The following is a 23,668-nucleotide window of genomic DNA, read 5'->3' as shown; positions in this document are numbered from 1 at the left end:
TGTATTCAAAAATAGAAATACGTGAACAGGTAGAATACTGCGCTACGGTCAGCAACGACTATAAAAGACAACACGTGTCTGGTGCAGTCGTTAGATCAGCTACTGCTGCTAAAATGGAGGTTATCAATATTCAAGGGGGACTGAAAGTGGTGTTACAGTCGGCGCTTGAGCTGTGGGACACAGCATCCCCGAGGTAGCGATGAAGTGGGGATTTTGGCGTACGACCATTTTACGAGTATTCCGTGAATATCAGGAATCCGGTAAAACATCATATCTCCGTCATCGCTGCGGCCGGAAAAAGATCCTGCAAGAACGGGACTAACGGCAACTGAAGAGAATCGATCAACGTGAGAGAAGTGCTACCTGAACTGTGTGTTCTTCACAGTTCGATTCGTTGCCTCTTAATGTCGCTTGCAGCGTTAAATTCAGTTCACGCCACTCGCCAACTTTCGTCGACTAGCGATCCCTAGGGGGCGCTGTGCACTCTGCGTGAAGCAGTTCCTCGTTGCAAGAGCAGCAAGGGGTGACGGGTAGGCCCCCAGTGGGGAGAGGTCGTGAGTAGTGCCCCAGTTGACGCTATGCGTAGTGTGGACGTGACCTCTATAAGGTTACTGGCTTCGGGACGTAGTGCTGTCTGATTCAAGACGTTATGGAAACTATTTCATTTCTGTTTCCTCTATGTTCCCGGTGTGGAAGAAAGACTGTGACTCGGTATCGGTAGCTATTCGTCGAAGTGTGCGCCAATCAAAGTAAGACCTACCATAACTTTCCCTGTCAGACGCTTTAGTATTCTCTTCCACTTCTTGCGCTGTGCGCTGTTGGGTTCATTTCAGTGTTAATATTATGGAAATGGAAGAGGATGTAGATGAAGATGAAATGGGAGATATTGCGTGAAGAGTTTGACAGAGCACTGAAAGACCTGAGTCGAAACAAGGCCCCCGGAGTAGACAACATTCCATTGGAACTACTGACGGCCTTGGTATATATCACTAGGGGTAACGTAGAAGCCGCCTACAGAGAAACTGGAGAGATCTTTGGAGAAAAGGGAACCACCTACATGTATATTAAGAGCTCAGATGGTAAACCAGTTCTAAGCAAAGAAGGGAAAGCAGAGAGGTGGAACGAGTATATAGAGGGTCTATACAAGGGCGATGTGCTTGAGGACAATATTATGGAAATGGAAGAGGATGTAGATGAAGATGAAATGGAAGATATGATACTGCGTGAAGAGTTTGACAGAGTAGTGAAAGACCTGAGTCGAAACAAGGCTCCCGGAGTAGACAACATTCCATTAGACCTACTGACAGCCTTGGGAGAGCCATTCCTGACAAAACTCTACCATCTGGTGAGCAAGATGTATGAAACAGGCAAAATACCCTCAGACTTCAAGAAGAATATAATAATTCCAATCCCAAAAAAAGCAGGTGTTGACAGATGTGAAAATTACCGAACAATCAGTTTAATAAGCCACAGCTGCAAAATACTAACACGAATTCCTTACAGACGAATGGAAAAACTAGTAGAAGCCGACCTCGGGGAAGATCAGTTTGGATTCCGTAGAAACACTGGAACACGTGAGGCAATACTGACCTTACGACTTATCTTAGAAGAAAGGTTAAGTAAAGGCAAACCTACATTTCTATCATTTGTAGACTTAGAGAAAGCCTTTGACAATGTTGACTGGAATACTCTCTTTCAAATTCTAAAGGTGGCAGGGGTAAAATACAGGGAGCGAAAGGCTATTTACAATTTGTACAGGAACCAGATGGCAGTTATAAGAGTCGAGGACATGAAAGGGAAGCAGTGGTCGGCAAGGGAGTAAGCCAGGGTTGTAGCCTCTCCCCGACGTTATTCAATCTGTATATTGAGCAAGCAGTAAAGGAAACAAAAGAAAAATTCGGGGATGGGTATTAAAATCCACGGAGAAGAAATAAAAACTTTGAGGTTTGCCGATGACATTGTAATTCTGTCAGAGACAGCAAAGGACTTGGAAGAGCAGTTGAATGGAATGGACAGTGTCTTGAAAGGAGGATATAAGACGAACATCAACAAAAGAAAACGAGGATAATGGAATGTAGTCGAATTAAGTCGGGTGATGCTGAGGGAATTAGATTAGGAAATGAGACACATAAAGTAGTAAAGGAGTTTTGCTATTTGGGGAGCAAAATAACTGACGATGGTCGAAGTAGAGAGGATATAAAATGTGGACTGGCAATGGCAAGGAAAGCGTTTCTGAACAAGAGAAATTTGTTAACACTGAGTATAGATTTAAGTGTCAGGAAGTCATTTCTGAAAGTATTTGTATGGAGTGTAGCCATGTATGGAAGTGAAACATGGACGATAAATAGCTTAGACAAGAAGAGAATAGAAGCTTTCGAAATGTGGTGCTACAGAAGAATGCTGAAGATTAGATGGGTAGATCACATAACTAATGAGGAAGTATTGAATAGGATTGGGAAGAAGTTTGTGGCACAACTTGACTAAAAGAAGGGATCGGTTGGTAGGACATGTTCTGAGGCGTCAAGGGATCACCAACTTGATATTGGAGGGCAGCGTGGAGGGAAAAAATTGTAGAGGGAGACCAAGAGATAAATAAACCAAGCAGATTCAGAAGGATGTAGGTTGCAGTAGGTACTGGGAGACGAAGAAGCTTGCACAGGATAGAGTAGAACGGAGAGGTGCATCAAACCAGTCTCAAGACTGAAGACCGCAACAACAACAATTCAGCCCAATGTATTAGAAATGAATTGTTGTTGCCTTGTGGTTGAGTCCTGGAATAGATAACCAGGACATCCCATACCACTCACGATGCACGCGAAGCAACCAAGATAAATGTGACTTAAATTAGCATCTGTCTAATTTGTTTCTCCTGTTTTCTAAGAGATTTTGGTTAATGAGTTAGATAATTATTTTATACTTTAATTTCTGTAAAACTTGAACTGGGGTTTTGGCATGCGATGTTTTTTTGGGGGGTGGGGGCAGGGTTCTGGTCAATTAATGATTTTCGTACTTTGTGGAGGTCAATCGTACCCATTCTTTACCTGCCTCAGTTTTAGGGAGGGGTTCAATTCCTCAAGCTAGCTTTAGGCCAGAGCTGCTCCATTAGGATCCCTTTGATCTTATATACAGTTTTATACAGCTTAGAGAGTAATTTATTGTACTAGAGTTTATTAAGTGGGTTTTAAACGGCCAATTTGATCCCAAAGTGATCGTTTATAAGAGCAATTTGTAATCCCTTCTATATGCTGAATTTTTCAGGGTGAAACAGTGTTGTGTTAGAAGCCTATGTTTATATACTTATGACATCTTTTAAATTCATCATGCTACTTTCATGATATAATGTATAGGTCCCTTTTATTGGGTGCTAGATTTATCCAGTCTCATTTAGTGTTTAAGTAAGCCCACTGAAATATCACTCTCAAAATAAACTAACTGATCCGGTTTCCTGTAACATGTGAATTTGCTTGCTTCTCCGTGTTCTACGATTTTATCTCTTAGAAAAGTGTTTCAGTGCTATAATGTATAACAGTCAAATCTGAACCATGCTATTCTCCAGCGTAACTGTTTATTCCCTAATTTTCATGCCGGCCGTGGTGGCCGAGCGGTTCTAGGGGCTTCAGTCCGGAGCCGCGCGACTACTACGGTCGCAGGTTCGAATCCTGCCTCGGGCATGGATGTGTGTGTTGTCTTTAGGTTGGTTAGGTTTAAGTAGTTCTAAGCTCTAGGAGACTGATGACCTCAGATGTTAAGTCCCATAGTGCTCAGAGGCATTTGAACCATTTACTTTTCGTGGAATTTAAATTTTCTAAGTTTGCAAGAGTTAACCTGCTTTCTGTAAATTGTTGTCATTATACCTGTAACCTACCTAATCAGTTGCAACACGTTATTGTTGGTGTTTTAAGTGGTTGTGTTGCAATAAATACAAACTTAAAGTGCATTCATATTCCCCGGTTCCTCATCCTCAGTAATGCTAGAATTACATTTTTATTTAAAGCTTGTGTTAAGATTTTTCGGTGAGTTACTGGGAGAAAAGAAAAGGAGGTGCTTCACAACCCTTCCAAACATTGCTGCATATTTCAATGCTGGGCCATCAGTAAGTGTCAGGGTAAGAACGATTCAACGAAATGTCATCGATATGGGCTATCGGAGTGGAAGGCTCACTCGTGTACCGTTGATGAGTACGCGACACAAAGCTTTACGTCTCGCCTGGGCCCGTAAACACCGACAGTGGATTGCTGATGACTGGAAACATGTTGCCTGGTGGATAGAGTCTCGTTTCTAATTGTATAGAACAGATAGTCGTGTACAAGTATGGAGACATCCTCATGAATCCATGAATCCTGTCAGCAAAGGACTGTTGAACTTGGTGGAGGTTCTGTAATGGTGTGGGGTTTGTGCAGTTGGAGTAATATGGGACCCTGACACTTCTAGACATGACTCTGACAAGTGACACTGTCGTAAGCATCACGTCTGATCACCTGAAGCCATTCATGTCCAATGTGAATTCTGACGGACTTGGGAAATTCGAGCAGGATAACGCGACACCTCTCACACCCAGAATTGCTACAGAGAGGCTCCAGCAACTCTCTTCTCAGTTTAAACACTTCCTCTGGACACCAAACTCCCCAGACATAAACATTACTGAGCATATCTGGGATGCCTTGCAAGGTGCTGTTCAGAAGAGATCTCCACGCCTCGTATTCTTACCGATTTATGACCAACCCTGCAGGATTCATGGTGTCAGTTCCCTCGAGCACTACTCCATACCACGTCGTGTTCCAGCTCTTCCGCGCATTCGCGCGGACCCTACACGATATCAAGCACGGGTAGCAGTTTATTTGGCTTTTCAGCGTATGTTACTTGACAGCGACACATCGTGTGGAAGTTACTTTTAATCTTATTTACTACACACAAGTGCGTTTTCTTAGAGAACAGCAATGGCGTGCAAAAAGAAAACCTTTCTAATCACTCTTCTGGCCATTAAAATTGCTAAACCACGAAGAACACGTGCAACAGGCGCGAAATTTAACCGACAGGAAGAAGATGCTCTGATATGCTAATGATTAGTTTTTCAGAGCATTCACACAAGGTTGGCGCTGGTGGCGACAACTACAACGTGCTGACATGAGAAAAGTTTCCAACCGATTTCTCATACACAAACAGCGTTGCCTGGAGAAACGTAGTTGTGATGCCTCGTGCAAGGAGGAGAAATGCGTACCTTCACGTTCCGACTTTGATATAAGTCGGATTGTAGTCTATCGCGATTGCGGTTTATCGTATCGCGACATTGCTGCTCGCGTTGGTCGAGATCGAATTACTGTTAGCAGAATATGGAATCGGTGGGTTGGAGGGTAATACGGAACACCGTGCTGAATCCGAACGGCCTCGTATCACTAGCAGTCGAGAAGACAGGCATCTTATCCGCATGGCTGTAAAGGATCGTGCAGCCTCGTCTCGATCCCTGAGTCAACAGAGGGGGGCGTTTGCAAGACAATAACCATCTGCACGAACAGTTCGACGACGTTTGGACCAGCATGGACTATCAGCTCGGAGACCGTGGCTGCGGTTACCCTCGACGCTGCACCACAGACAGGAGCGCCTGCGATGGTGTACTCAACGACGAACCTGGGTGCACGAATGGCAAAACGTCATTTTTTCCGGATGAATCCAGGTTCTGTTTACAGCATCATGACGGTTGCGTCCCATTTTGGCGACATCGCGGTGAACGCACATTGGCGGTGTGTATTCGTCATCGCCATACTGGCGTATCACCCGGTGTGATGGTATGGGGTGCCAGTGGTTACACGTCTCGGTCACCTCTTGTTCGCACTCTGAACACTGGACGTTACATTTCAGATGTGTTACGACCCGTGGCTATACCCTTCATTCGATAGCTGCGAAATCCTACATTTCAGCAGGATAATGCACGACCGCATGTTGCAGGTCCTGTACGGGCCTTTCTGAATACAGAAAATGTTCGATTGCTGCACTGGCAAGCACATTTTCCAGATCTCTCACCAATTGAGAACGTCTGGTCAATGGTGGCCGAGCAACTGGCTCGTCAGAATAGGCCAGTTTACTACTCTTTATGAACTGTGGTATCGTGTTGAAGCTGAATGGCTGTAAACGCCATCCAAGTTCTGTTTGTCTCAATGCCCAGGCGTATCAAGGCTGTTATTACGGCCAGAGGTGGTTGTTCTGGGTACTGATTTCTCAGGATCAGTGCATCCAAACTGCGTGAGAATGAAATCACATATCAGTTCTAGTATAATATACACTCCTGGAAATTGAAATAAGAACACCGTGAATTCATTGTCCCAGGAAGGGGAAACTTTATTGACACATTCCTGGGGTCAGATACATCACATGATCACACTGACAGAACCACAGGCACATAGACACAGGCAACAGAGCATGCACAATGTCGGCACTAGTACAGTGTATATCCACCTTTCGCAGCAATGCAGGCTGCTATTCTCCCATGGAGACGATCGTAGAGATGCTGGATGTAGTCCTGTGGAACGGCTTCCCATGCCATTTCCACCTGGCGCCTCAGTTGGACCAGCGTTCGTGATGGACGTGCAGACCGCGTGAGACGACGCTTCATCCAGTCCCAAACATGCTCAATGGGGGACAGATCCGGAGATCTTGCTGGCCAGTGTAGTTGACTTACACCTTCTAGAGCACGTTGGGTGGCACGGGATACATGCGGACGTGCACTGTCCTGTTGGAACAGCAAGTTCCCTTGCCGGTCTAGGAATGGTAGAACGATGGGTTCGATGACGGTTTGGATGTACCATGCACTATTCAGTGTCCCCTCGACGATCACCAGAGGTGTACGGCCAGTGTAGGAGATCGCTCCCCACACCATGATGCCGGGTGTTGGCCCTGTGTGCCTCGGTCGTATGCAGTCCTGATTGTGGCGCTCACGTGCTCGGCGCCAAACACGCATACGACCATCATTGGCACCAAGGCAGAAGCGACTCTCATCGCTGAAGACGACACGTCTCCATTCGTCCCTCCATTCACGCCAATCGCGACACCACTGGAGGCGGGCTGCACGATGTTGGGGCGTGAGCGGAAGACGGCCTAACGGTGTGCGGGACCGTAGCCCAGCGTCATGGAGACGGTTGCGAATGGTCCTCGCCGATACCCCAGGAGCAACAGTGTCCCTAATTTGTTGGGAAGTGGCGGTGCGGTCCCCTACGGCACTGCGTAGGATCCTACGGTCTTGGCGTGCATCCGTGCGTCGCTGCGGTCCGGTCCCAGGTCGACGGGCACGTGCACCTTCCGCCGACCACTGGCGACAACATCGATGTACTGTGGAGACCTCACGCCCCACGTATTGAGCAATTCGGCGGTACGTCCACCCGGCCTCCCGCATGCCCACTATACGCCCTCGCTCAAAGTTTGTCAACTGCACATACGGTTCACGTCCACGCTGTCGCGGCATGCTATCAGTGTTAAAGACTGCGATGGAGCTCCGTATGCCACGGCAAACTGGCTGACACTGACGGCGGCGGTGCACAAATGCTGCGCAGCTAGCGCCATTCGACGGCCGACACCGCGGTTTCTGGTGTGTCCGCTGTGCCGTGCGTGTGATCATTGTTTGTACAGCCCTCTCGCAGTGTCCGGAGCAAGTGTGGTGGGTCTGACACACCGGTGTCAATGTGTTCTTTTTTACATTTCCAGGAGCGTATTTCTCCATTGAATATCCGCTTATCATCTGCTTTTCTTCTTGATCTAGCAATTTTAATGGCCAGTAGTGTACTTTTGTAACACATATCGTGACGTAATTCTACCCTCAAGTTGTGCGGTATGAGCAGGCGTTCCCGCTGCACAGTGGGCAGCAGAGGTCGGGCGCCGGCGAACACGTGCCGGCAGCGGCAGCCGCCTGGGACAGACGGGCCTGCATTCCTGCCTGAGCGACAAACGGCGAGGCGCGAGCCACAGCAGCCCGGCCTGGCCCGGCCCGGCATGGTCTCGCCGCGGCGACTTGCGCAACCGCGCCGCGCCGTGCAAACTCGTCCCCCGCGCTGTGGCGCGCCGCTGCCGGCGCCGGCGCCACCGACAATGAAGTGCGCGCCTCTCTCCCGCGCCGCCGCGGCGCCGCAACCACGCACGGGCGGCCTGTCTGCGCTGCAGCTCCGAGGCACGCACCGCGACGATCTGAAATAAAACCTCACGAGCCTAGTGCCCTCAAATGAAGACACGTAATTTTTGGCTCGTTTATATTTTTTTAAATGTGATACTGCAGCAAGACTTAGAGCCAAAAATTGAGAGAGCTATATCAATCTTTAGTACATGGTGCCACACGGCCAAAATGAAGATCCCACCAACTAAGTCTACGTACTTATTACTGAAAGGACAAGTAATCAGGAATCTGTTCCGTAAGAATAGACGGCCATGAGACACGATACCTGGGAGGAGCAGGAGGAGATTAGTGTTTTAACGTCCCGTCGACAACGAGGTCATTAGAGACGGAGCACAAGCTCGGATTTGGGAAGGATGGGGAAGGAAATCGGCCGTGCCCTTTCGAAGGAACCATCCCGGCATTTGCCTGAAGTGATCTAGGGAAATCACGGAAAACCTAAATCAGGATGGCCGGACGCGGGATTGAACAGTCGTCCTCCCGAATGCGAGTCCAGTGTGCTAACCACTGCGCCACCTCGCTCGGTACGTGGGAGTAGTCGTCGATGAGAGGTGGAATTATTGTTCACACATTGACACTGCTACACAAAGATCATTAGAAACACTCAACAATCTAATAGCGATTGGACATAAACGTTTCCACCTACCACCAGAACTAATTAAATTACACCATAACAGCATTTTGACGTCAATCGTAGGATACGGGTCAGGAGTTTGGGCCCACAGACTCACAAGGGTCATGTCTGCCATGGTTGTAGAGTGCAGCGAAATGTGCTCCTGAGATCAGTAGGGCCATACAGAACAACTCCAGGGGCAGCGCTAACAGTACTAATGGGGCTCTGTCCGCTCGATATCAGAGAACAAGCGACGTGGTGCTGGGTTAAAAAGGGAAAAAGGGATAAGATAATTGAACTAATGGGGATTCGCGTGGGAAACAAAGTGGAAATCAAACGCAGGGGGGAAGAACTCTGGCAAAAACACTGGGACAATGAAGAAACCTGTCGCAGAGCACACGAATTACTGCCCAATATCAGGGAGCGACTACAATTAAACACTTCAAACCTTCAAGAGGACTGCTGCACTTCCTTACGGGACTTGGACCCTACTCGGCATACCTATGCCGGTTCGGGAAACGGGCTACACGATCGTGTGACTGTGGGGCCACACCAGGCACCCCAGAAAATGTGCCTCTTCGACGACGTAGCGGCACAATTACATCAGTTACCCAACCATGACACGTACCACCTGCTCAGGCATGGGGACCATTTCTCAATCTTGAACAAATTGCCAAACGAGATCTCACATAAAGTCATAGAGGAATTCCTAAGGAACAACAATTAAGACTTTACATTGCTACCGATCTGACTCCGTGCACTTGTCCCGTTCCGTCAAGGTGTGGATTTCGCCAGCCGCTTCACGGCTGGAATCCGCCACGTTTGAGATTAGGGGGAGGGTGCGCCTTTCTTAGCGATTCAGACACTCACCAAATTTGACATTAGGTTAAATATTAGGTCAGATGTTGGATAAGCTAGGATAGTACCACTAGTATAGTACTGCACCGATCAACTACTCCGGCCATCCCGGTGCCAGGGGCATGTTCACCGGGATTAGCTCGGTGAACGCGGCCAGCAACGCAGGTTTATACAACGCTGGCACGCCTGTAACGCTGCACGTAGAAGTAGATTAGCATAAGTAGAAACAGGATAACATAATCCAGACAAAACAGTAGTTCCCATAGTGTGAGCAAAAGAACTAACCATAGAGCAAGCTGTAGTATTAACACTTGAATTGTATCAATTGGGACCCACTAATTGTTTAACGTGGTGGGTTGTTTATGTGTCATATATTGAAGAATGAAGATTAAAGAAAAAAAAAAAAGATACTGCAGCAAAAGTGCCTATTCCTCGCGCTGCTGACACTCGCAGTGGAGGCTGCTACGTAAGAGCACAAGACCACGTGAACATACTAATTTTTGAAGCCTTTCTGATTTATTGTTATTTTTCTCTGAATGCTGTTAAACGTAACGTAGACACGGTAATATGAGCTACGTGATATTAAAACTACCGCTCTACGCTACATTGCTACTCCTCTAGACTACGTGAAAGATGGCGTCATGGTGGCGAGCACACCTTCAGTTGTGCACGTGTTAATTAGCTTTTGCACATGCGTAACTGGCGTGGTGTAATTACCTTTCGGACCAAATACACACATCAAAAAAAGTTTTGTGTCACTCCAGTTCCCAGCACTCCTCAAGAATGACGTTGACAATGTACACTCCTGGAAATGGAAAAAAGAACACATTGACACCGGTGTGTCAGACCCACCATACTTGCACCGGACACTGCGAGAGGGCTGTACAAGCAATGATCACACGCACGGCACAGCGGACACACCAGGAACCGCGGTGTTGGCCGTCGAATGGCGCTAGCTGCGCAGCATTTGTGCACCGCCCCCGTCAGTGTCAGCCAGTTTGCCGTGGCATACGGAGCTCCATCGCAGTCTTTAACACTGGTAGCATGCCGCGACAGCGTGGACGTGAACCGTATGTGCAGTTGACGGACTTTGAGCGAGGGCGTATAGTGGGCATGCGGGAGGCCGGGTGGACGTACCGCCGAATTGCTCAACACGTGGGGCGTGAGGTCTCCACAGTACATCGTTGTTGTCGCCAGTGGTCGGCGGAAGGTGCACGTGCCCGTCGACCTGGGACCGGACCGCAGCGACGCACGGATGCACGCCAAGACCGTAGGATCCTACGCAGTGCTGTAGGGGACCGCACCGCCACTTCCCAGCAAATTAGGGACACTGGTGCTCCTGGGGTATCGGCGAGGACCATTTGCAACCGTCTCCATGAAGCTGGGCTACGGTCCCGCACACCGTTAGGCCGTCTTCCGCTCACGCCCCAACATCGTGCAGCCCGCCTCCAGTGGTGTCGCGACAGGCGTGAATAGAGAGACGAATGGAGACGTGTCGTTTTCAGCGATGAGAGTCTCTTCTGCCTTAGTGCCAATGATGGTCGTATGCGTGTTTGACGCCGTGCAGGTAAGCGCCACAATCAGGACTGCGTACGACCGAGGCACACAGGGCCAACACCCGGCATCATGGTGTGGGGAGCGATCTCCTACACTGGCCGTACACCTCTGGTGATCGTCGAGGGGACACTGAATAGTGCACGGTACATCCAAACCATCATCGAACTGGATGAAGCGTCGTCTCACGCGATCTGCACGTCCAGCACGAACGCTGGTCCAACTGAGGCGCCAGGTGGAAATGGCATGGCAAGCCGTTCCACAGGACTACATCCAGCATCTCTACGATCGTCTCCATGGGAGAATAGCAGCCTGCATTGCTGCGAAAGGTGGATATACACTGTACTAGTGCCGACATTGTGCATGCTCTGCTGCCTGTGTCAATGTGCCTGTGGTTCTGTCAGTGTGATCATGTGATGTATCTGACCCCAGGAATGAGTCAATAAAGTTTCCCCTTCCTGGGACAATAAATTCACGGTGTTCTTATTTCAATTTCCAGGAGTGTATATTGTATCACAGACACAGTACCTTTGACTGTTCAGAGATGTCACTAAACCCGGCCAGTGATGTAAACAACCATTCACGAGCAGCGCCTATTAGACAGAGGGGGTCCGACAGCAATCAGTTCCAGTCATTCCACCAGGAAGGGGGTACACGGCTGGTGTTGTCTGTAGTTCAGTCATCCCAGACGGTCAATACCACGGTTCGATCGCGTCCGCATTGCCACTTTGTGCCAGGACGGGCTCGCAACAAGGGAAGTGTCGAGGCGTCTCGGAGTGAACTACAGCGATGTTGTTCGGACATGGAGGAGATACAGAGAGACAGGAACTGTTGATGACATGCTTTTCTGAGACCGCTCAAGAGCTACTACTGCAGTGGAAGACCGCTACCCATGGATTATGGCTCGGAGGAACCCTGACAGCAATGCCACCATGTTGAATAATGCTGTTTGTGTAACCACAGGACGTCGTGTTACGACTCAAACTGTGAGCAATATGCTGCATGATGCGCAACTTCACTCGGGACGTCCATTCCGAGGTCCATCTTTGATACCACGACACCAAGCAGCGCATTACAGAAGGGTCCAACAACAAGCCGAATGGACCACTCAGCAGTGGCATCACGTTCTCTTCGCCGTTGAGTGTCGCATTTGCCTTCAACCAGACAATCGTCGAAGGCGTGTTTGGAGGCAACCCGGTCAGGCTGAACGCCGCCTTAGACGCACAGACCAGCGAGTGGAACAAGGTGGAGATTCCCTGCTGTTTTGTGGTGGCATTATGTGAGGCAGAAGTACTCCGCTGTTGGTCATGGAAGGCGCTGTAACGGCTGTGCAATACATGAATGCCATCCTCCGGCCAGTAGTGCAAACATATCGGCAGCACATTGGCGATGCACTCGTCTTCATGGGCGACAATTCGCGGCCCCATCGCCCACATCTTGTCAATGACTTCCTTCAGGATAACGACGTCGCTCGACTAGAGTGGCCAGCCTGTTCACCATACATGAACCCTATCGAACATGTCCGGGATGGATTAAAAAGGGCTGTTTATGGACGGCATGACCCACCAACCACTCTGAGGTATCTACGCCGTAGAGGTGTGGGACAATCTGAACCAACAGTGACTTGACGAACTTGTGGATAGTATGCCAGGCCGAATACAGGCATGCTTCAATGCAAAAGGACGTGTTACTGGGTATTAGAAGTACTGGTATGAACAGCAATTTGCATCGCCACCTCTGAAGGTCTAGCTGTATGGTGGTACAACATGTAATGTCTGGTTTTTATGAGCAATAAAAAGGGCAGAAATGATGTTTACATTAATCTCTATTCCAACTTTCTGTACAGGTTCCGGAACTCTCGGAACCGAGGTGATGCAAAACTAATTTTGATGTTTGTACGTAGGCTTTATATGGACGCATTTACGTAATTTATTCGCCAATATGGCCCATGGATCCACTTTCTTAGGTGTGGATGCACAAGTGCGTCCTACCTGATGCGGGAATCTCTGAGTAGCGGGCATGGAGGAAATGGACAAGGACTGTGAGTAGGTGGCGCTTGGTGGGGATGTGGATCGCCCGTTAAGCGTGCCCAGATAAGCCGTGCAGTTGCCCACTGTGTCCGCGGTTCGAATCCTGGTCTGGTACACATTTTCGCTCGCCGCCGCTGGTACCGCATAATGTCCCGATGGAGCTGACATCAGTACTCCCTTCCCTTTACTTTCTTTTCTGCCCCCTCCCCCTTGAATTTACATATACGGTTCGTTCATTGGTTGATTTGTGGGAGAGGGAGGGGGGAGGGGGGGACAAGACAGAGAATCATCAGTCCCATCGCATTAGGGGAGGAAGTCGGCCGTTCCCTTTCAAAAGAACCATCCCAGCATTTGCCTGAAATGATCAACCTAAATCAGGATGGCAGGGCACGGATTTGAACAGGTCAGAGTGCTAACTGCCGCGCCTCCTCGCTCGGTACGGTTCACGGCGTTCACAGCTAGAATCTACCACACCACTGAAAGTTTTCATGAATGCAACCAGCTGGCAGCACCCTGGAACAGACTTTTATCCTCTTTCGCTTAGCAAACATCCCTCTGGACAGTAACACATTGTACGCAGCTCGTGGTCGTGTGGTAGCGTTCTCGCTTCACGCGCCCGGGTTCCCAGGTTCGATTCCCGGCGGGGTCAGGGATTTTCTCTGCCTCGTGATGACTGGGTGTTGTATGCTGTCCTTAGGTTAGTTAGGTTTAAGTAGTTCTAAGTTCTAGGGGACTGATGACCATAGATGTTATGTCCCATAGTGCTCAGAGCCAGTAGCACATTCTTCAGGTATGAAATCCACTCACTATGTAGTAAAATTAGACCGATCATCAATGTGTGTTCTACTGACAGAAAAATCTATTTTAATGGGATTCTGGATGAGAAGTAGTATATTAAATTTTGGATTTTATCATAGAATAATCCATTAGAGGCGCTGAGAATCATAAACACATCATCGCCGACTGTGAGACAGTAGCATGATTCTGACATCGGTCAATCTTATAGTGGGTCAAGTTTATTTGTAGTACAGGCCCACATCGTACGCATATGAATATTCATGAAAATCCGTCTCACTATTTTCTGTGATATTAACGTAAATGTAGGATCGAAGACGGTTGCCTTCAGTCCTTACGGTTCTAAGCGCCTTATTTGCATTTTAGTCAAGGGCCAATGTTGATAGACAGTGCTACCTGAACTTAATCATTTCAAAAAAGGGCACTTTATATTTGGAGTTGGTACTTTATTGCGAAGGAGTCGCTTTCTTGTGCAGTGTCAACATGAACTCTGTTTAATCTGCTTCAAATGCTAACAGAAAAGAAAATACCCAGGAAAAGTTAACCACAAAGGAACTATGGCCTCCGAGACCAGGTCTGTTGACTGACAAAGTGATGAAATCAAATAAGCATGGCTGTAATCGAACTTTTAACAACGAAATGTATAATAAGCGTAAGTTGTTCTGTGGGTGCAAAGTAAGAATGTCTGATTTTCACCCCGGAAGTTAATTCATTAACTAATAGATATATTAGGTATCACGTAAATTTGTCCGAAAAAAGAAGCACAAGTGCTCTCACTTACGCAAAAATGCAAAACAGAGGAGAGAGAAGGCTTAAACATTATTTCGTTTTTTTCTTTTTCAGGCAAGTTATGCGTATTCACATTATTATTGTTATTATTATTGCTAGCAGTGACTGTAGCTGTACAAATATGTGATACGCAAACTGTTATGCAGATATTATTTATTGTTGGATGAAAACATAGTATTCATTACTGCAACATGTACTAATATTTACATCACGGAAGTTAGTGGTAACTTTTTAGTGAAAGGTATGCTAAAGAAAGAGATGTTACAGAGATCGCAGTTTCATTGGTTTGTAATATCTGCGTGGATATCAGAGAAACAGTTTGTTAAAAGTTGTGGGATAACACAAAGGGCAACGGACTTGAATCACGCTACTTGTGTATGAGTGAAAACAGATTCAGGTTGCACTTGTGATTTCTGAGGTTTGATAGTGTCCTTGATAGAGGCGTTCACACAGAGCATGACAAATTGCCTGTTGACAGAGAGCTATTGGTACTATTTACGAACAGTTGCTAAAATATGTATATCAGTTAGTGTATACTTTACTGTGTTAGTGTATTAAATGTATTAATTTACATTTAAATAAAACACTTTTAAAATCACTCACATACACCGTTCAAAATATCTAAATACCCTTGGTATGTTGTGGATGACATCAGTCATCCACGCGAGTGACCGTGTCAGGAAATATCGCATGAGTAACAGAGGGTTAAGTGAGGACAAATACAGGATGGGGTAAATAAAAGTTGCCCAAATGACAGAGTTCAAGGGTGCAAAGAAACACTGCAGAGGAAAGGAAATAAAGTACTGGTGTCACTATGACAGATGTTGAAAGTGACCACCATTTATCTCTTGGCACTTTTGAGTCCTGGTCAGCAAGTTGCTGAAGATAGATCGAAGCTGGATTGCTGGAATTGATGCAACTCATCCGAAATGTTCAGCAGCAGTTCCTGAAGACTATGAGGGTTGTTGCGGTACACCTGAGACTTGAGGGATCCTCCCAGAAAGTAATCGCTCACTGACAGATCAGGTGACCTGTGTGGCCAGCTAGGGCAGCGACCAGACTGACCTCTGCTGACAACTCTCTCAGGCGTGAAGGTTGTGAAAATGTGCTCCAAGGTTCAGTCGGTTGTAGGAGCAGTTCCTCCATCTTGTTAGAAGTAACTGTATGTCTTTTCCACCTCCGTTAATGCTCAAAATGCTGGCAATGTAACGCGCCGAAATCAGCTTCTGATGAAAGAAGATGGGACAAATAATGCAGCTTGCACAACATTCTACATCTACATCTACGTCGACACTCTACAAATCATATTTAAGTGCGTGGCAGAGGGTTCATCGAACCACCTTCACAATTCTCTATTATTCCAGTCTCATAAAGCTTTCTTACCGTGCTATAACTTTCGGTGCGAGCTCTGATTTCCCTTATTTTATCATGGTGGCCTTTTCTCCCTATGTAGGTCTGCATCAACAAAATATTTTCTCGTTCAGAGGAGAAAACTGGTGATTGGAACTTAGTGAGAAGATTCCTAAGGCAATGGAAAAGGCCTTTGTTTTAATGATGTCCATCCAAATCCCTGTATCATTTCAGTGACACTCTCTCCCATATTCAGTATGGAACCGCGCGACCGCTACGGTCGCAGGTTCGAATCCTACCTCGGGCATGGATGTGCGTGATGGCCTTAGGTTAGTTAGGTTTAAGTAGTTCGAAGTTCTAGGGGACTGATGACATCAGATGTTAAGTCTCATTGTGCTCAGAGCCATTTGAACCATCTCTCCCCTATTTCGCGATAATAGAAAACGTGCTGCCCTCTTTTAAGTTTTTCCGATGTACTCCGCCAATCCTGTCTGGTAAGGATCCCACACCGAACAGCAGTATTCTAAAAGAGTACGGACAAGCGTAGTGCAGTCAGTCTCCTTCGGATATCTGTTACATTCCTAAGTGTGCTGGCAATAAAACGCAGTCTTTGTTTAGGCTTCCCCACAACATTTTCGATTTGTTCTATCCAATTGTCCGTAATTGTATGATTATGCAATGGTGGTGTTTCGTCTAAGTTAAGCAGATTTCTCCGCTGGCCAGAACCTGTGATTCTGTGAATTGACGTAACCACTCAGGCTTCATCAGACATAAAGAACAGATACACGTCGAAGTCATTCATTTTTATCTCGGTGAACAGCCACTCGCAAAACTGGAGGCGCTGAGGAGCGTCTGCTGGTTTTAAAGCCTGAACAACAGACACTTGGCAGGGATGGTTGTTCAGGCCCAGGTGGAGCACCCACCGCAAGACCGATGTGACATGCCGCTTTCTTGCGAGAGGTGTCGTGTTTATTTGGTAGGACCCTGAAGCATTTTCTGGAGAACTGAAGTCACACTTTCCGGTTTGTGGGCTCGTTTCAGAATGTTTTTTGTTCAAAACAGATCCTGCCTGACGTCATTTTTGGACTAAGCGTAGCATGGCATTCTTTGGTATCACTTTGACACCATTAAACTTCTGAGTAACCACCTGACCACACAGTATCCAATACTTTGTTGTCATGTAACATTCCACTTGCTCCTCCATCGTTTCCTTTGCACTGCTCCTCTCGCACTGACACAGCCGGCACTACCCTCTGAACCGGTGTGGACCAAGTGGCAGGTATACACGTGGTGTGCACGTCACATGGTGTGGTGGTTATATGCATACTTGCAAATTCACGTCCAGATCTTAATCAGGCCTATTACCAGATACCCTTAACAGAGGAATCTCAGGATTTCACTGCCTTCGCCAAGGATTGGAACTTATATGAGTTTAACTGGGTTCCGTTTGGCTTGTCAACCGGTGCAGCAGTTTTATCCTGTTAATTGGATAAAATTTTAGGTAATTTAAAGTTTAATTGTATCTTCAATTATTTGGACGATTTGGTCATATTTAGTGATTCATTTGAAGATCATTTAGAGCACATGTGGAAGGTACCGCCCAGGTTCAGCGATGCAGGGCTGACTGTGAAACCCTCAAGATAGCCTTGGCCACCATCGGACGCTGCTATACTTGCTATGCCCACCGCAGCATCCAGCACCGACAATGGTCCGCAAGTACCACTCGATCTTGTTCTTTTCAGGGTTTATGACAACCGTGGGCGTTGGTAAAGAGGCGTGATCCAGCAACCAATTGGATCTTCTATGTATTTGATTGCAGGTCCCGATGGTTGTAGCGCCGCCACCAGAACCCACTTCCCTCGTGTGATTCACCTAGTGACAATGATGCTTTTCTTCGCCCATATTAATAGCCTCACGGGATCTTGTGCCTTCGCAGCCGTCCGATGGTGCTACGAGGGCACCCCAGGAGAAGTGGATGGACGATGCGCTCTCGCCGCGTCGCCGTCATCCCCCTGGGACACGCCCTCAGGCCTGGATGTATGCCCTGAAACAGTTTTCCGGATGATGTTCCTGTTGACTCGCATGTCAGAAGGCAGGGTACGGTTGGGCAGAGTACACCACCCTCCTCATCTACAGTTCCCGGCTCATCTCTATGTCCAGCGTCCTGCCTCCCTCCCCATTGTCGTTCGAAGCCTCACTACACGACAACGGTGCAGCATTTCGGGAGGGGGGAGGGGAGGATGTCTTGGCGTAAGCTGTCGCCAGCACTCCAGTCGGCAGAGACGTTGCCAGAAGACCGATAGGCACAAGCTACGCGCCTATCAGGAGAGAGGCTAAATACAAGCAAGCAACGTGCCGCTAACGACCTCTAGATCGGTAGTATTTAGATCGCCCCCGCGGACCGCAGCCACGTCAGTCGTCCAGTGAGTCGAGTCTTCAGTTGCAGCCCCGTCACTTGGAGTCGCAGACAGGGTCTCAGTCTCAAACAGCACATAGCTACCAGAGGAATCTGCATAGCGCAACTTGTACTGCACCAGCAGTGAGGCTAACGTGAACCATTACAGAAGAGGTTGTACAACAACACATGGCCTAGCTTAAGACAAGTAACTTCATTTTATTGTCATAAAGAGCCCTTTTAATATGTGTGTGCAGTTTGTGTTAGAGAAAGAGGATACCAGCCACCAAACAACATCCTCTCCTTGCTTCCCAAGGTACAAGCCTACAGTGCCAATGAGGCGACACAAAACTACCTCCACAGTTCCTCTCTCCAGATGGTAAGTCGTATGTGTGCCAAATATGCATTAAATTAGACTGGCTGGGAACAGCTGTCCACATGTCACCCGAGAAACGCGTAAACATTGTTCGACAAATGAAGACGAGTAGCAAGGTGTAGCGCTTAAACTTTCTCATGACGTGTGACCAATCTAACATGTCTGGAATGACACTGGTTGTTTGGCTGGAAACTTATTCTTCAAGAATGTAACCTTCCCGTATAAATGAAAAAAGTATAAAGGAATGATGTATAACCCTCCCGAACAGAAAATAAAAAATAAAATAATTAAATTTGGATAATTAAATTCTGACATATGAAAACTGATAAATCTTAACTCATGAAAAACTGATAAATTATGACTTAAGCAGCGCTACACCATGGCCCTGTGAAATTAATCTGAGTCTGTCTGTGAGAAATAAACTGAAAAATTCTTACCTCGTGATCATGTCGCCGGATAAAGCTGTCTATATACACTCCTGGAAATGGAAAAAAAAAACACACTGACACCGGTGTGTCAGACCCACCATACTTGCTCCGGACACTGCGAGAGGGCTGTACAAGCAATGATCACACGCACGGCACAGCGGACACACCAGGAACCGCGGTGTTGGCCGTCGAATGGCGCTAGCTGCGCAGCATTTGTGCACCGCCGCCGTCAGTGTCAGCCAGTTTGCCGTGGCATACGGAGCTCCATCGCAGTCTTTAACACTGGTAGCATGCCGCGACAGCGTGGACGTGAACCGTATGTGCAGTTGACGGACTTTGAGCGAGGGCGTATAGTGGGCATGCGGGAGGCCGGGTGGACGTACCGCCGAATTGCTCAACACGTGGGGCGTGAGGTCTCCACAGTACATCGATGTTGTCGCCAGTGGTCGGCGGAAGGTGCACGTGCCCGTCGACCTGGGACAGGACCGCAGCGACGCACGGATGCACGCCAAGACCGTAGGATCCTACGCAGTGCCGTAGGGGACCGCACCGCCACTTCCCAGCAAATTAGGGACACTGTTGCTCCTGGGGTATCGGCGAGGACCATTCGCAACCGTCTCCATGAAGCTGGGCTACGGTCCCGTCTTCCGCTCACGCCCCAACATTGTGCAGGCCGCCTCCAGTGGTGTCGCGACAGACGTGAATGGAGAGACGAATGGAGACGTGTCGTCTTCAGCGATGAGAGTCGCTTCTGCCTTGGTGCCAATGATGGTCGTATGCGTGTTTGGCGCCGTGCAGGTGAGCGCCACAATCAGGACTGCATACGACCGAGGCACACAGGGCCAACACCCGGCATCATGGTGTGAGGAGCGATCTCCTACACTGGCCGTACACCTCTGGTGATCGTCGAGGGGACACTGAATAGTGCACAGTACATCCAAACCGTCATCGAACCCATCGTTCTACCATTCCTAGACCGGCAAGGGAACTTGCTGTTCCAACAGGACAATGCACGTCCGCATGTATCCCGTGCCACCCAACGTGCTCTAGAAGGTGTAAGTCAACTACCCTGGCCAGCAAGACCTCCGGATCTATCCCCCATTGAGCAAGTTTGGGACTGGATGAAGCGTCGTCTCACGCGGTCTGCATGTCCAGCAAGAACGCTGGTCCAACTGAGGCGCCAGGTGGAAATGGCATGGCAAGCCGTTCCACAGGACTACATCCAGCATCTCTACGATCGTCTCCATGGGAGAATAGCAGCCTGCATTGCTGTGAAAGGTGGATGTACACTGTACTAGTGCCGACATTGTGCATGCTCTGTTGCCTGTGTCTATGTGGCTGTGGTTCTGTCAGTGTGATCATGTGATGTATGTGACCCCAGGAATGTGTTAATAAAGTTTCCCCTTCCTGGGACAATGAATTCACGGTGTCCTTATTTTAATTTCCAGGAGTGTATCATCACATGTTTGAGATCTGAATTACCTGAAAAACTGACTTTACTAGTGATACAGCTGCACAGCTGGTCGTCTGATTACTAAAGAACACATGATCTGATAAAAATTCTGGAATATTTTAATTCAGGTAAATAACTGGATCAGGACCGGAAATGACTTAAGGTGAAATTATGCTTTTAGTTGACTAGTAAAAAAATTTTCTTAAAATTTATTACGTTATTTATAAAGATATTCAATCCATCACACGCGAAAACTGAATGCATTACAAATCTGGGTCAATTGGTGCTGACGAATCCCAAAAGAAAAGATTGAAACAAATTCATATTAACGTCTCAGACAAGTGACTTAACTACGTGCATGCTAGTAAAAATAATAAAACTTACCTTACAATAGGTGGCTGACTTAATTACACTCTTGATTTTTCATTTTATTAACAATTATTCATTTGTTCACCATCATCTCATTCCATGGAATCATTTAGCTCTGCGGCTGATCACAATTATTATTCAGTTCCATATAATAAAATTTTACTTTTTTTTCTGCACTGTGACTTTAACGACTACTAACTGTAAACTGCACTGTACCAGTGATAGACTACAACTACACTGTAGTAGCGAGCGACTGCAACTGCTGAAGAGACTGCTTTGACCTGCGCCTCTATTGCAGCTCTCTTTTGACAGGGGCAAAGATATTTTATATCTCAGGCAGCGCCTGTGAATTGCCGTTCTAGGAAGTGAGCAACACATCGAGATTACATTTGCTCCAGTATGGTGGTGAACCCCTTACTAGGTCCTCCGGCAATACTTTGTGGAAATACAACCCATCTTTGTGGAGGGAGTTTTCCAAGAAAAATGCGAACATCAAAAAAAAAAAAAAAAAAAAAAAAAAAAAAAAAAAAAAAAAAACACGTTTTGCATCACCTCAGTTCCCATAACTCCTGAAGATACACGTTGACTGTGGATACTGTATGACAGACACAGTACCTTCCACTGTTCAGAGATGTCACTAAATCAGCCCAAAGATGTAAACAATCATGCACGAGAAGCGCCTAAATGATATCTATGTTGATCTCTATTCCAATTTCCTGTACGGGATCCAGAACTCTCGGAATCGAGGTGGTGCAAAACTTTTTTTGATGTGAGTGTAAGGGACAATTAAATATAAACGAGAAAGAGGAAAAAAATCAGTGCCTCGTGGAAAAATGTTTGCGGTTGCTTGCGGAACCATGGTTGCACCCAGACGTGCACCTCTTCGTTCGTAGCAAATCGATGGCGACGAATGTTTTTCTCCAGGGCTCCAAAATTATTTTAGCGGGCCCACATGTTACCAAGGTTGTTTCGACTATGTGGCCAAACTACGGCTGCGAAGCCCTTACACAGCCTCTATACTGTCCCGATCTGAGCCCTGGACAAAGACTTTCGTGGTCGTCGATTTTCATAGGACAAAGTGATGCATGCGTGGATACATCCAGGGTTCCGTAGGGAACCGAAAACATTTTCCCATAAAGTTATTGGCCATCTTGAGACAAATGCATTAGTAGTTACAACTAATACTTTTGAAATAATAAAAAGTGTTCTTAGCTATTTTTCAATTTGTCTCGTTTCCATTTGACTGCCCCTTATATCAAATTCCTGTTTGAATCTTTGCCATGATGGTTACAGGCCTGTACTGAAACACGTGTCTTGCGAGGAGTGTAGGAAGGGGCAAGAGGCTTCATAACACCGCGAATTTAAACATCAGAATCCATTACAGTTTTGCAGTCTTAATCATTAATTTATGGCGGTGTACTTCATCTGTGGTATAAAGTTAACTTCAGTCACATGTATATTTCTTCTTGCTGAAATCTCTACCAGAGTCGGTGTATGCTTACAAGTACTTTGTGAAAGAGCAAAACAGAGGCTAATAATCGTGTAGACTATGAGATAATTACATACTGAGCACAAGCTCACGAAGGAAAGGGGTGTAGATAGCAATTAAATCCCCTCCCCCATTTTCAAAGAAATCATTCCGATATTTTCTTTAAGCAATGCAAGGAAAACAAGAGAACGAAAATCCTATCGGCCACCCTGCTATTTGAAACACCGTCGTCTCAAATGCGGGCCCAGTGTCCAAACTGCTCGGTTGCGTATGCCAGTTATACCACTTATCCATGTCTCAATCGCTGCGACAATTCACCGTTGTCGGCCGAAAAACACTGACTGAAAAGGCAAACTACAATATTTGGACAAATTGGTGTGAACAGTCTCATTCGTGGTCTGCGATGTACCCCAAATAATGTTGCGAGTAGTCGCGAATGTTACGCTAACCTTAAAGCCATCCATTTACAGCGCTTAAAATGTCTACTCTAATGGCCACTAAAATTGTTACACCAAGAAGAAATGCAGATGATAAACGGGTATTCATTGGACAAATATATTATACTGGAACTGACATGTGACTACATTTTCACACAATTTGGGTTCATAGATCCTGAGAAATCAGTACCCAGAACAAACACCTCTGGCCGTTCAAATGGTTCAAAGGGCTCTGAGCACTATGGGACTTAACACCTATGGTCATCAGTCCCCTAGAACTTAGAACTACTTAAACCTAACTAACCTAAGGACATCACACAGCAACCAGTCATCACGAGGCAGAGAAAATCCCTGACCCCGCCGGGAATCGAACCCGGGAACCCGGGCGTGGGAAGCGAGAACGCTACCGCACAACCACGAGCCGCGAGCCCTCTGGCTTTAATGACGGCCTTGATACGCCTGGGCATTGAGTCAAACAGAGCTTGGATGGCGTGTACAGGTACAGCTGCCAATGCAGCTTCAACACGATACCACAGTTCATCAAGAGTAGTGATTGGCGTATTGTGACGAGCCAGTTGCT

This window comes from Schistocerca gregaria, chromosome 6 (genome assembly GCF_023897955.1).
Source record: "Schistocerca gregaria isolate iqSchGreg1 chromosome 6, iqSchGreg1.2, whole genome shotgun sequence".
In the NCBI taxonomy this organism is placed as follows: domain Eukaryota; kingdom Metazoa; phylum Arthropoda; class Insecta; order Orthoptera; family Acrididae; genus Schistocerca; species Schistocerca gregaria.
This window is presented reverse-complemented; position numbering follows the sequence as displayed.